The sequence below is a fragment of the Pristiophorus japonicus genome, unplaced genomic scaffold (assembly GCF_044704955.1).
Source record: "Pristiophorus japonicus isolate sPriJap1 unplaced genomic scaffold, sPriJap1.hap1 HAP1_SCAFFOLD_262, whole genome shotgun sequence".
Classification (NCBI taxonomy): Eukaryota; Metazoa; Chordata; class Chondrichthyes; family Pristiophoridae; genus Pristiophorus; species Pristiophorus japonicus.
In genome coordinates, this window is record NW_027252362.1 from 114,471 (window position 1) to 127,121 (window position 12,651).

Consider the following 12,651-nt stretch of genomic DNA (forward strand, 5'->3'; position numbering starts at 1 on the left):
GTCAGGATGGCCGAGCGGTCTAAGGCGCTGCGTTCAGGTCGCAGTCTCCTCTGGAGGCGTGGGTTCAAATCCCACTCCTGACATTCAGGGTTTGAATTCGCAAACTCATTTGTTTTGACACCACTCTGAAGTGCTTTGGGACATCCATCTGACGTAATAAAATTACTCCACTTCAATTGCAAACGGTGATATCAAATATACTTCCCATACCGGGAAACGATCCCGGGTGGCTGCAGCGAAAGGAATGGGTTTGTGAAGCATTGAAAGGTGCCCTGTAAATATCTCGCACTGCTAATTTAAACTCACGGTTATAATTTGTTTCAGTGCAAAAGAAGGCAGGCTCGAAGGGCCAAATGGCCGACTCCTGCTCCTGGTTCTTGTGTTCTTCTGCAGAGCACAGAACAGATGATTAAATTATCAACTCTCCCTCAGTTCGTATTTCTTTCATTGTGCAAAAGAAGATAATGTGTTCATTAATGATGTTTTCCTGTGAAAGCAACATACATTTTAAGGAACTGTAATCGACGAACATGGGGCTCAAACCCACGATCCTGAGATTAAGAGTCTCATGCTCCACCGACTGAGCTAGCCAGGCTTCTCAACATCTCCCCTGTCAATCCCCTTCAGAATATTGTCCGCTTCAACGAGATCACCTCCGATTCTTCGAAACCCAAGAGAGAATTGGCATATTCTACAAAATCTCTCAACATAGGACAGCCCTCTCATCCCAGGAATCAATCTGTTGAACCTCTGTTGCATCACCTCCAAGGCAAGTGTGTCCTTCCTCAGATAAGTACTATGGGCGAATATCCTGTTTTTCTGCTGATTCTACTTCCTCCTCCTTTGATAGTCCTTCTCTGTACATTCTGCATTCTGCTTGGTTCTCTACTCAAATATGAGCCTGAAGTTTATCACAAGCTTCCGTTTTTGTGTTTTAGTTGATCTTCATTCATCCACCGAGCTGTAGCTCGCTATCATGCTATTTCTGCACCCTGCATGAGAACGTGGCTAGTCGTTACCCGATCTATCTCCTTTTTGAAAGACTCCCAATGTGCATTTACTGTTTTACCGAGAAATCTTTGGTTTCAATCTACCTGGGCCGGATCCCTTTCAACTCAGGAAATTAGTCCTCCTACAGTTGGGTATTTTCACACATGATTATACCTTCTCCTTTTCCATAACTACTCTAAACCTAATGATATTGTGATCACTTTTTCCTCAATGCTCCTCCACAGAAACATGCTCTACTTAATCCATTTCCGAGATCCAGAACTGCTTTCTTCCCCATCGTGCTGGAAACATACTGATGGAGAAAGTTCTAATACAGATTTCAGGAAATCCTCCCCTGCATTTTCCCTTTGCATGGTTATTTTCCCAGTTTACGTTGAAGTCCCACATTATCATTTCAGATCTTGAATCTTTCTGCATTTTACCTAAATTTACACCTCTTTATCCTTCCCACTATTAGGTGGCTGATAAAATAATCGCTCATCTAACTTTCTACAGGCACATTCATTTTAAAAAGAATGTCGGATGGGAATAGGGCCACAAATCGATGAACAATATTAAATCACATGAAGCGATGGAAAAATTACATAAAATATGAAATAATTACTTTGCCTCTGTATTTACCAGGGACACAGGGCAGATGGACATGACGGTGGAATAATGTATGGGAAATTATATAACTGCAATAAGTAAAGAGGAGAAATATTAAATGAACAAACCAAATGAAAGGAGGATTGAACCCCTGGTCTGGATCGATTACATCCATACACTTTAAAATAATTCAGCGAAGAGATAGCAGGAGCACTATTACAAATATTTAATGATTAGTTTGAAAAATGTGTAGTGTCAGAGGAATGGCGGATAGCTAACGTAATACTTATATTTGAGATGGAAGATAGAACATGTCCGGGGAACTATAGACCAGTCAGTGGATCTTCGGTGGTAGGAAAATAATGGAATCCCTTCTAAAGTAGAGAATAGAAGAATATCTATAAACCAAAAATATAATTATGTATAATCAGCGTGGATTCAAAAGCAAAAGTCTTGCTTGACCAACTTCTTTGATTTCATTGAAGAAGTAACAGGGAGAGTAGACCAGGGCAATGTGGTCGATATAATATACTTAAATCTCCAAAAAGTCTTTGATGAGATACCACATATTAGAATAATGAATAAGGTCAGAGCTTGCGGTGTTAGGGGACAAGTCGTGGAATGTATAGCGAGCTGACCCCAAGACAGAAAGCAGAAGTATAGGACTGTTATTCTGAGTGCAGAAGGTGTAAAGTGGGCTCCCATGAGGATCAGTGTGGGACCAATGCTGTTCACAATTTAAATTGTCCATTTAGACTTTGGAATCAAAAAAAAAATTTCTACACTTTCAGATGAGGCCAAATTGGGGTGGGGCTGATCGACATTATTGAGGAGGACTGCAACAAACTACAACAAGACATTAATAATCTTGTAGACTGGACATTGAATTGGCAAATTCAATCCAACACAGACAGAGTGAGGTCATGTACTTTGGTAAGAAAGATAATGTCAAATACTACGTGAGAATAAGAATCTAAGTGAGGTCAAGGAGCAAAGGGATCTCAGAGTAGAAATACAAATAAACAGTAAAGGTCGTGATGCGGGTTGTACATCCATAAAAAGAAAATGGAGCACCAAGGGTTAATTCAAGATGGATAGTGTTGAAAAGTAGTGAAGTTCTGTTGAACTGGTATCAAACTTTCTTTCGACCACACTTGCAGTACACTGTACAATTCTCATCGCCATGTTATAAGAACATAAGAACATAATAATTAGGAACAGGAGTAGGCCATCTAGCCCCTCGAGCCTGCTCCGCCATTCAATAAGATCATGGCTGATCTGGCCGTGGACTCAGCTCCACTTACCCACCCTCTTCCCGTAACCCTTAATTCCCTTATTGGTTAAAAATCTATCTATCTTTGACTTGAAAACATTGAATGAGCCAGCCTCAACTGCTTCCTTGCGCAGAGAATTCCACAGATTCACAACCCTCTGGCAGAATAAATTCTTTCTCAACTCGGTTTTAAATTGGCCCCTCCGTATTTTGAGGCTGTGTCCCCGAGTTCTAGTCTCCCCTACCAGTGGAAACAACCTCTCTGCCTCTATCTTGTCTATCCCTTTCATGATTTTAAATGTTTCTATAAGATAACCCCTCATCCTTCTGAACTCCAACGAGTAAAGACCCAGTCTACTCAATCAATCATCATAAGGTAACCCCCTCATTTCTGGAATCAGCCTAGTGAATCGTCCCTGTACCCCTTCCAAAGCTAGTATATCCTTCCTTAAGTAAGGTGACCAAAACTGCACGCAGTACTCCAGGTGCGGCCTTACTAATACCTTATACAGTTGCAGCAAGACCTCCCTGCTTTTGTACTCCATCCCTCTCGCAATGAAGGCCAACATTCCATTCGCCTTCCTGATTACCTGCTGCACCTGCAAACTAACCTTTTGGGATTTATGCACAAGGACCCCCAGATCCCTCTGCACCACAGTATGTTGCAATTTCTCCCCATTCAAATAATATTCCCTTTTACTGTTTTTTTTCCCCAAAGTGGATGACCTCACACTTTCCGACATTGTATTCCATCTGCCAAACCTTAGCCCATTCGCTTAACCTATCCAAATCTCCATGCAGCCTCTCTGAGTCCTCTTCACAACCCGCTTTCCCACTAATCTTAGTGTCATCTGCAAATTTTGTTGCACTACACTCTGTCCCCTCTTCCAGGTCATCTATGTATATTGTAAACAGTTGTGGTCCCAGCACTGATCCCTGTGGCACACCACTAACCACTGATTTCCAACCGGAAAAGGACCCATTTATCCTGACTCTCTGCTTTCTGTTCGCCAGCCAATTCTCTATCCATGCTAATACATTTCCTCTGACTCCGCGTACCTTTATCTTCTGCAGTAACCTTTTGTGTGGCACGTTATCGAATGCCTTTTGGAAATCTAAATACACCACATCCATCGGTACACCTCTATCCACCATGCTCGTTGTATCCTCAAAAAATCCAGGAATTACATGGCCACTATGGTCAGATGTTCGACCCCAGTCAATGAACGACACTCAATACAGTTGTACAATTACAGATAGTCCCAGTAATACAGATTCAGTCTGGTCAGATATTGCAGTCTGCCCAGTGCCTCTCAGTTCTCACAACTCTATTGTGACAGCGAATCCCAGTAAGAAACAAACTTCAGAGAGCTTTTAGTGCCGAAGGCAGGTGAAAGTATACAAAGTGTTCCAACAACAGCAATAACTTCATCATTTGCGTGTCTGCAGAGTACAGAGTTACGGTTTCTGTTAAAGGAACGGCATAAATGAGCAGTGGGAATTTGGCTCATGTGGACTTCCGATTTATTGAAATTATGTCACTGCCCCTATCATTTAATGATCATCACTACATTGTCAGATACAGAACAAGGCCAAATATGGATCACACACAGAGTTACACAAAGTCAATGACTATAATCACTGAGCAGGAAGAGCAGTGACTGCAAGGATCACGTAGAATATTTTATCAATGATGGAAAATGTCGCAGGCATTGTCATGTATTCAACCAGCATTGTAACCCATGTATAAACTGACCTAAGTTGTACACCGTGAGAACACTGACCACTAGGTGGGAGACACTCCTAACTTGGACCTTCAGGTATAAAAGGGAAAGCTCCACCCACCTTCATCACTTCAGTGCTATGGAATAAAGGACAGGTCACAGACTGACCTTCTCTCAAGCATAGGCCTTGTGTGCATTTATACTGTGAAGTAAGGACGTATCAATGGCGACAAGAAACTGGGATTTAAACCACGCGAGCATGGCCACTAGCAGAACAGACGAGAGGTACTGTGTTCAGGAATGGTTGGGACAGAGATTCAACATTGTTAAAGCAGCACACAGTTCTCCAGGCAGACAAGGGCAGTCAGGCATGCCCCAACATGTAGCCGAACCCAGAGGGGGAGTTCGACAGAGACAATGGCAAGCTAAACAGTGATTCACGCCATTGCAAGGGACAATGCGGCCAGTAATGGGGCCATCAACACCTGTTAATGGTGCACTCAAGGACAATAACAGGGGCAGTCAGGGACGATCGACTGGCAAGGGACCTTTTGTTTCAAACCGTAACTCATGCTGGAGGCGTGGAGGCATACATTCAGCCGGAGTTTGCAGAGATGAGCAAAATGCCTGCAGAAATTGCAGAAATGGACACTGGGGGAAATCGCTGGAAGCTGAAGTTCAGCGAGTTCATGTGGAGCACGTATACAGTTCATACACCAGGACGCCACCAATATTGATGAAAGTGCTCCTCAATGGCATCCCAGTCTCAATGGAGTTAGACACGAGTGCCAGCCAGTCCCTGATGGGTATCAAACAGTTCAAAAAGTTGTGGGCATCCAAGGCCAGCAGGCCAAAATTATCGCCGATTGACGCACAGCTACGGACTTACACGAAGGAGATCATTCCGGTGCAAGGCAGCGCCATGGTAGTCGTGACCCACAAAGATTCAGAGAACAGTTTGCCACTCTGGATTGTCCCATGGGACGGTCCCGCACTACTGGGGAGGAGTTGGCTTGCTGTCATGAACTGGAAAGGGGGCGATGTCAATGCAATTTCCTCTGTGGAGTGAGCATCATGCTCACAGGTCCTGGACAAATTTGACTCATTATTTCAACCCGGCATTGGCACTTTCATGGGGGCCAAGATAGTGATTCACATAAACCCCGACGCCAGACCAGTACACCACAAGGCCAGAGCGGTGCCGTACGTGATGCGGAAAATGATAGAAGGCGAATTGGACCGCCTCCTGAGGGAAGGCATCATCTCGCCAGTCGAATTCAGTGACTGGGCGAGCCCGATTGTGCCGGTGCTCAAGGCGGATGGGTCAGTCAGGATATGTGGCGATTACAAGGCCATCATCAATCGGGTGTCACTCCAAGACCAGTACACACTACCGAGAGCGGAGGACCTCTTTGCGACGCTATCCGGTGGCAAACTTTTTTCAAAATTGGACCTGACCTTAGCTTACATGACCCAGGAGCTGGCGAGTGAGTCGAAGAAGCTGACCACCATCACGACACACTCGGGGTTGTTTGAGTCCAACAGATGTCCGTTTGGGATTCGCTCGGTCGCCGCGCTCTTCCAACGAAATATGGAAAACCTCCTCAAGTCGATTCCAGGGACGGTGGTTTTTCAGGACGACATCCTCATTATCGGTTACGATACTGAAGAACACCTCCACAACCTGGAGGAGGTGCTACGCAGACTGGACCGGGTAGGTCTGCGCCGGAAAACTGCGAAGTGCGCCTTCCTAGCTCCAGAGGTAGAATTCCTGGGGATGAGGGTAGCAGCAGACGGGATCAGCCCAACTGCATCCAAGACGGAAGCGATCCAGAGAGCACCCAGACCCCGTAACAGAACGGAACTGCGTTCGTTCCTGGGGCTCCTGAATTATTTTGGCAACTTTCTTCCCAAATTGAGCACGCTGCTGGAGCCGCTGCACGTGCTCCTATGCAAAGGTCGTGAATGGGTCTGCGGGGACAGCCAGGAAAGGGCTTTTAATAGAGCACGCAATTTGTTATGTTCCAACAATCTGTTAACGCTATATGACCCATGTAAGAAACTTGTGTTAACGTGCGATGCGTCGTCCTATGGTGTCGGGTGTGTGTTGCTGCATGTCAATGCCAAGGGTCAGTTACAGCCAGTAGCTTATGCCTCCAGAAGTCTGTCCCAGGCAGAAAGGGGCTACGGGATGGTAGAAAAGGAGGCGCTCGCATGTGTATATGTGGTAAAGAAAATGCACCAGTACCTGTTTGGCAGAAAATTTGAGCTGGAGACAGATCACAAACCCCTAACGTCCCTTTTGGCTGACAACAAGGCCATAAATGCAAACGCATCGGCCCGCATACAGAGGTGGGCACTCTCGTTAGCTGCCTATGACTACACAATTCGGCACAGACCGGGCACTGAAAACTGCGCCGATGCACTCAGCAGGCTCCCACTAGCCACCACTGAGGGGGCTACCGAGCATGGTGCTGAGATGGTCATGGCTGTTGAAGCTTTCGGAAGTGAAGGCTCACCAGTAACAGCCCGTCAGATTAAAGTCTGGACAAACAGAGACCCGCTATTGTCTCTAGTCAAGAAATGTGTCCTGAACGGGGACTGGGCAGCCACGTACAGGGCATGCCCTGAGGAATTTAAACCATTTCACACGGGCAGGGATGAACTCTCGATTCAAGCCGATTGCCTACTGTGGGGAAACCGCGTAGTCATGCCCCAGATGGGCAGAGAGGTGTTCATCAGAGAACTCCACAATGGGCACCCGGGCATTGTCACGATGAAGGCAATTGCCAGTTCACACGCTTGGTGGCCAGGAATAGATGCAGATCTGGAACTTTGTGTTCGCAGGTGCAACACATGTGCCCAGCTGGGCCATGCGCCCAGGGAAGCCCCCCTTAGCCCCTGGCCAAGCCTTGGTAACGCATCCATGTGGACTACGCAGGTCCTTTCATGGGGAATATGTTTTGGGTTGTAGTAGACGCCTACTCCAAATGGATCGAGTGTGACATTTTAAATTAAAGCACATCCTCTGCCACGGTAGAAAGTCTACGGGCAATGTTCGCCGCCCACAGTCGAGCGGACATCTTGGTCAGTGACAATGGCCCGTGCTTCACAAGCACTGAATTCCAGGACTTCATGGCAGGCAATGGAATTAACCATGTTAGAACGGCACCGTTCAAGCCGGCCTCAAACAGCCACGCAGAACGAGCATTGCAGATAATCAAACAGGGGATGCTCAGATTCCAAGGGGGTTCTCTACAAACCTGCTTATCACGCCTCCTGTTGGCCTATAGATCCCGACCACACTCGCTAACAGGGGTTCCACCCGCAGAGCTACTAATGAAAAGGACGCTCAAAACCCGATTATCCCTTATACACCCCACCATGAAAGAAATTGTCGAGAGCAGGCGCCAGTCACAATATTACTACCATGACAGGAATGCGAGGGCATGATGTATTGATGTAAATGATCCTGTTTTTGTCCTCAACTACGCTGCAGGGCCCAAATGGCTCGCAGGCACTTTGGTTGCCAAAGAGGGAAATAGGTTTCTGGTAGTTAAACTTACCAATGGACAAATCTGCCGCAAACATGTGGATCAAACAAAAAGGAGGTGCAGCAACCCCATAGAAAAAGCAGAGGAAGAGAACGATATAGAGTTCACTCCACCACAGGTAACCGAACACCGGAACCAAAGCGAGGAGAGCCCAGTCACTGTGGGCAGTCCGGACAGGCCTGAGCACTGCAAACAGCAGACACTCAGGCCAGCGCACAACAACTGGAGCCCCAACTCAGGCGCTCTACAAGGGAGCGTAAACCACCAGAGAGACTCAACCTGTGATCCCAATAAGACTTTGGGGTAGGAGGTGATGTCATGTATTCAACCAGCATTGTAACCCATGTATAACCTGACCTAAGTTGTACACCGTGAGAACACTGACCACTAGGTGGGAGATACTCCTAACCTGGACCTTCAGGTATAAAAGGGGAAGCTCCACCCACCTTCATCACTTGAGTGCGAAGGAATAAAGGAAAGGTCACAGACTGACCTTCTCTCAAGCCTCGTGTGTATTTATACTGTGTAGTCAGGACGTATCAGGAATTTTCTGTGTTAAGCGATGCTGCCTCTTCATCCTTTAGGCAATCTCTCTGAATTAAACTCTGAAATATTCCCGGAGCCTTACAATTATATCCTGTGGGCTCCCCACTGGGACAGTCAAGATGCAACAGAGTTGAAATTAGTTTCAGTTGTTTGAACAAACACATTACGGGCGCTGATTTGAGTCCCTCATGACATCGAATATGTTTAAATGCAAAATTCCGAAATTGAAGCTAAACGTCCCAAAACTGGAAAATGTTGATCAGACTTATTATATAATGTAATTGGAAACGATGCTCTCTCTCCAATGGCCGTGTTCCTTCAAACACAATCAGACACATTGTATTGATTGTATATTGTTCTGATGAATGTTTTGCACTCTTCTATGTTAATTCAGTGATTACTTTCCAAATGTTAGCTGAGTCTCTCGGGTCTGCTCTACTTCACTGCGGTATGCGGCTGCCTACTATAACTCTGGATATGTAATTTTCAATTAAAGTGCAGTGCTCATTTTACTGTCGAACACTCATTTGTTCTAACTTAGAGTCAGCAATGAGTAAGGATCCATTTTTCTACTGCACCTCAAACAAATACAGCATGTCAAATCAATTAATGAAACACCTCGAACTAATAAAATAAGGTGCAATTTTCCCTCAGAGTATAAATCTTAAATGTACGGTTTCATTCTGGGTAATCTGCGATATACGCCTTCAAAGTAAATGGGAAAACATCGCCAGGGTGCAAAATAATTTGTTCTGGGCTCTGCATGTTTGTAATGTAGACAAACTTGCTGCTGATACAAAGATATGGTGGGAAAGCAAGTTGTGAGGAGGACGCAAACAATCTGCAAAGCGATATAGATAGGGTCAGTGAGTGAGGAAAAAATTGGCAGCTGCAGTATAATGTGGGAAATATGAGGTTATCCACGTTGGTAGGTAAAACAAAAAAAGCTAATAATTACTTAAATGGGGAGAGATTACAAAATGCTGTCGAGCAGAGGGATCTGGGAGTCCTTTTACAGAAGAACATAAGAAATAGGAGCAGGAGTAGGCCATACGGCCCCTCGAGCCTGCTCCACCATTCAATAAGATCATGGCTGATCCGATCATGGACTCAGCTCCACTTCACTGCCCGCTCCCCATAACCCCTTATCCCCCATATCATTTAAAAAGCTGTCTATTTCTCTTTTAAATTTATTAATTGTCCCAGCTTCCACAGCTCACTGAGGCAGGGAATTCCACAGTTTTACAACCCTCTGAGAGAAGAAATTTCTCCTCATCTCAGTTTTAAATGGGTGGCCCCTTATTCTAAGATCATGCCCTCTAGTTCTAGTCTCCCCATCAGTGGAAACATCCTCTCTGCATCCACCTTCTCAAGCCCCCTCATAATCTTACACGTTTCGATAAAATCACCTCTCATTCTTCTGAATTCCAATGAGTAGAGGCCCAACCTACTCAACCTTTCCTCATAAGTCAACACCCTCATCTCCAGAATCAAACTAGTGAACCTTCTCTGAACTGCCTCCAAAGCAAGTATAGCCTTTCATAACAATGGAAAACAAAACTGCATGCAGTATTCCAGGATTGGCCTCACCAATACCTTATACAGCTGTCGCAGGACTTCCCTGCTTTTATACTCCATCCCCTTTGCAATAAAGGCCAAGATACCATTGGCCTTCCTGATCACAAAAAGTTAGCATGCAGATACAGCAAGTAATTAGGAAGGCAAATGGAAAGTTGGCCTTTATTTCAAGGGGGATGGAATATAAAAGTACGGAAGTCCTGCTACAACTGTACAGAGCAGAGTTGAAACCACACCTGGAGTACTGCGTACAGTTTTGCTCTCCTCATTTCAGGAAGGATAAACTTACATTGGGGGCATTTCACAGAAGGTTCACAAGGTTGTCTTATGAAGAATGGTTGGATCTACCTATTGGAGATTAGCAGAGTGAGAGATGATATCTTTGAAAGGTGTAAGATTCTGAGGGGGCTAGACAGGGTAGATGCAGAGAGGATGTTTCCCCTCGTGGGGGAATCTAGAACGAGGGGACATAGTTTCAGAATAAGGGGTTGCCCATTTAAAATGGGGATGAGGAGGAATTTCTTCCCTCAGAGGGGCGTGAATCTTTGTATTTCTACCCCTGAGAGCAGTGAAGGCTCGGTCATTGAATATATTTAAGGTGGAGGTAGACAGATTTTTGAACGATATGGGAGTCAAGGGTTAGGCGGAGATGGTAGGGAAGTGGAGCTGAGGCCAAGATCAGATCAGCCATGATCTCACTGAATGGTGGAACAGGCTCGAGGGGGTAAATGGCCTCCTCATGTTCCTATGTCCCTCTGGGTAAGGTCTGGGAAACACACGGTGGTGATCTGTGGAAACTTCAACTAAATGGTGTTGTTTTAAAGGGGATGCAGAAACAGAGTGACCGAGAGATTTACACACAGCAATATTTGAAGGTGGGTAGAGAAGTTGATAAGGTTATTAAAAAAGAATACAGGGCCCTTGGCTTTATAACGTGAAATAGATTACACCGGTGAGGAACTTACACCAAAGCTTTATAAATCCCTGCTTAGGCCTCAGTTGGATCCTGTTTACAGTTCTGGGCACCATAATTTAGGAAGGATATCGAGGATTTGGAGAGAACATAAGAAATATATAAGAAACATTTTCTGTTGTTATTGAAAACACAAACACAGGTATTTATTGAAATCCAATCTGTAGGTGGCCAGACACAGATTGAAGAGAGCCAGGGAGACCGACAGAATCAGGAAACACCGGGAAATGGACAAGAGATATTGACAATTACTAAAACCGCTTTGAGACCAGACAATTGCGGGAACCCCTGTGGTTAATGAAAGGGCTTTGGGTGGTTGATTTCCTGACACACTTTTAATGTGGGGAAAGATGTGCCCAAATCAACCCCACATGGACCTCAACTCTTTCAGAAGCAAGGGAGTGTGTAACCTGGGTCTATAACATAAAGCAATGGGGTCCTTAACGATTAAAGCCCATTATTAATTCTCTCACACTCTTCAATTATGTTTATGAAATGAATTGATGGAAACTTCAAGAACTGAACTTAATGAGTTAATGAACTTTAATCATTGACGAAGTTTTATCCCCTATCTGATTTTACACACACTGTATTTTAGGAGAGTGAGTTAAAATGCCCATCGCTCATGATACAAGGAACCTGGGGCTACTTTAAAAAAATGTATTCCACAGAAAAATATTCTCCAAAACAATGTTTCTGTCCGTGCTCAAACCGAGGATATTTCACATGTGTGGCGAACGTGATAACCGTTACACGACGGAAACCTCTGCTTACACCTCGAAAAAAAGCATCCTGCAGTGCTGCCTCACTTGCCAGCAGCAGATCAAAGCCGCAAACAAACCAATCGATTATTCCCACTTCCCCACCTCCACAGATACTGCCCGACCTGCTGAGTGTTTCCAGCATTTTCTGGGGTTGATGTGCGTCGCTTTCAATCTTTGAAATTTCACCAAGCAAAGAAACGGTCAATCAAACTGACCCTGTAAGCACTTTGTTTGCGTTTATTCACAGGAATATCTGCAGTCGGGAGCAGAAAAGGAATTAAAACCGAATACCGTCTTCGGGACAATCAGAATACTTCGTCACAGACAAGGCACCGGAAGGCTGGACGTTAGATCACACCGTTTGTGGGAGAGCTGGTTGGCAGTGACATGGAAGTGTCTGCAGTGTGCGGGACCAGACTGCTTCCATACATCCACACTGAATGTCCACCCTTTATTTGGGAAAAGTACAACTGAGAGTGGACAAGTTCCATCCCGGTAGGAGCAATCTGAAGGTTTAACTGACTGACACCCTGGTTTTGGATGTCGTGCAGTGTGCACTTGCGTCAGTCTCTGTGACGCAATGGTTTAGCGCGTTGGGCTATTAACCTAAAAGTTGGTGGTTCGAGCCCACCCAGAGGCG

The 12,651-nt window shown here is 45.2% G+C and overlaps 2 non-coding genes across 2 annotated transcripts; both read left to right on the forward strand.

Annotated features, from left to right (window-relative positions):
* Window positions 1-83, forward strand: trnal-cag (transfer RNA leucine (anticodon CAG)). Its single transcript has one exon. It is a non-coding gene; the product is annotated as a tRNA-Leu (tRNA).
* A 12,494-nt stretch (window positions 84-12,577) lies between these two features.
* On the forward strand, window positions 12,578-12,651 carry trnan-auu (transfer RNA asparagine (anticodon AUU)). Its single transcript has one exon. It is a non-coding gene; the product is annotated as a tRNA-Asn (tRNA).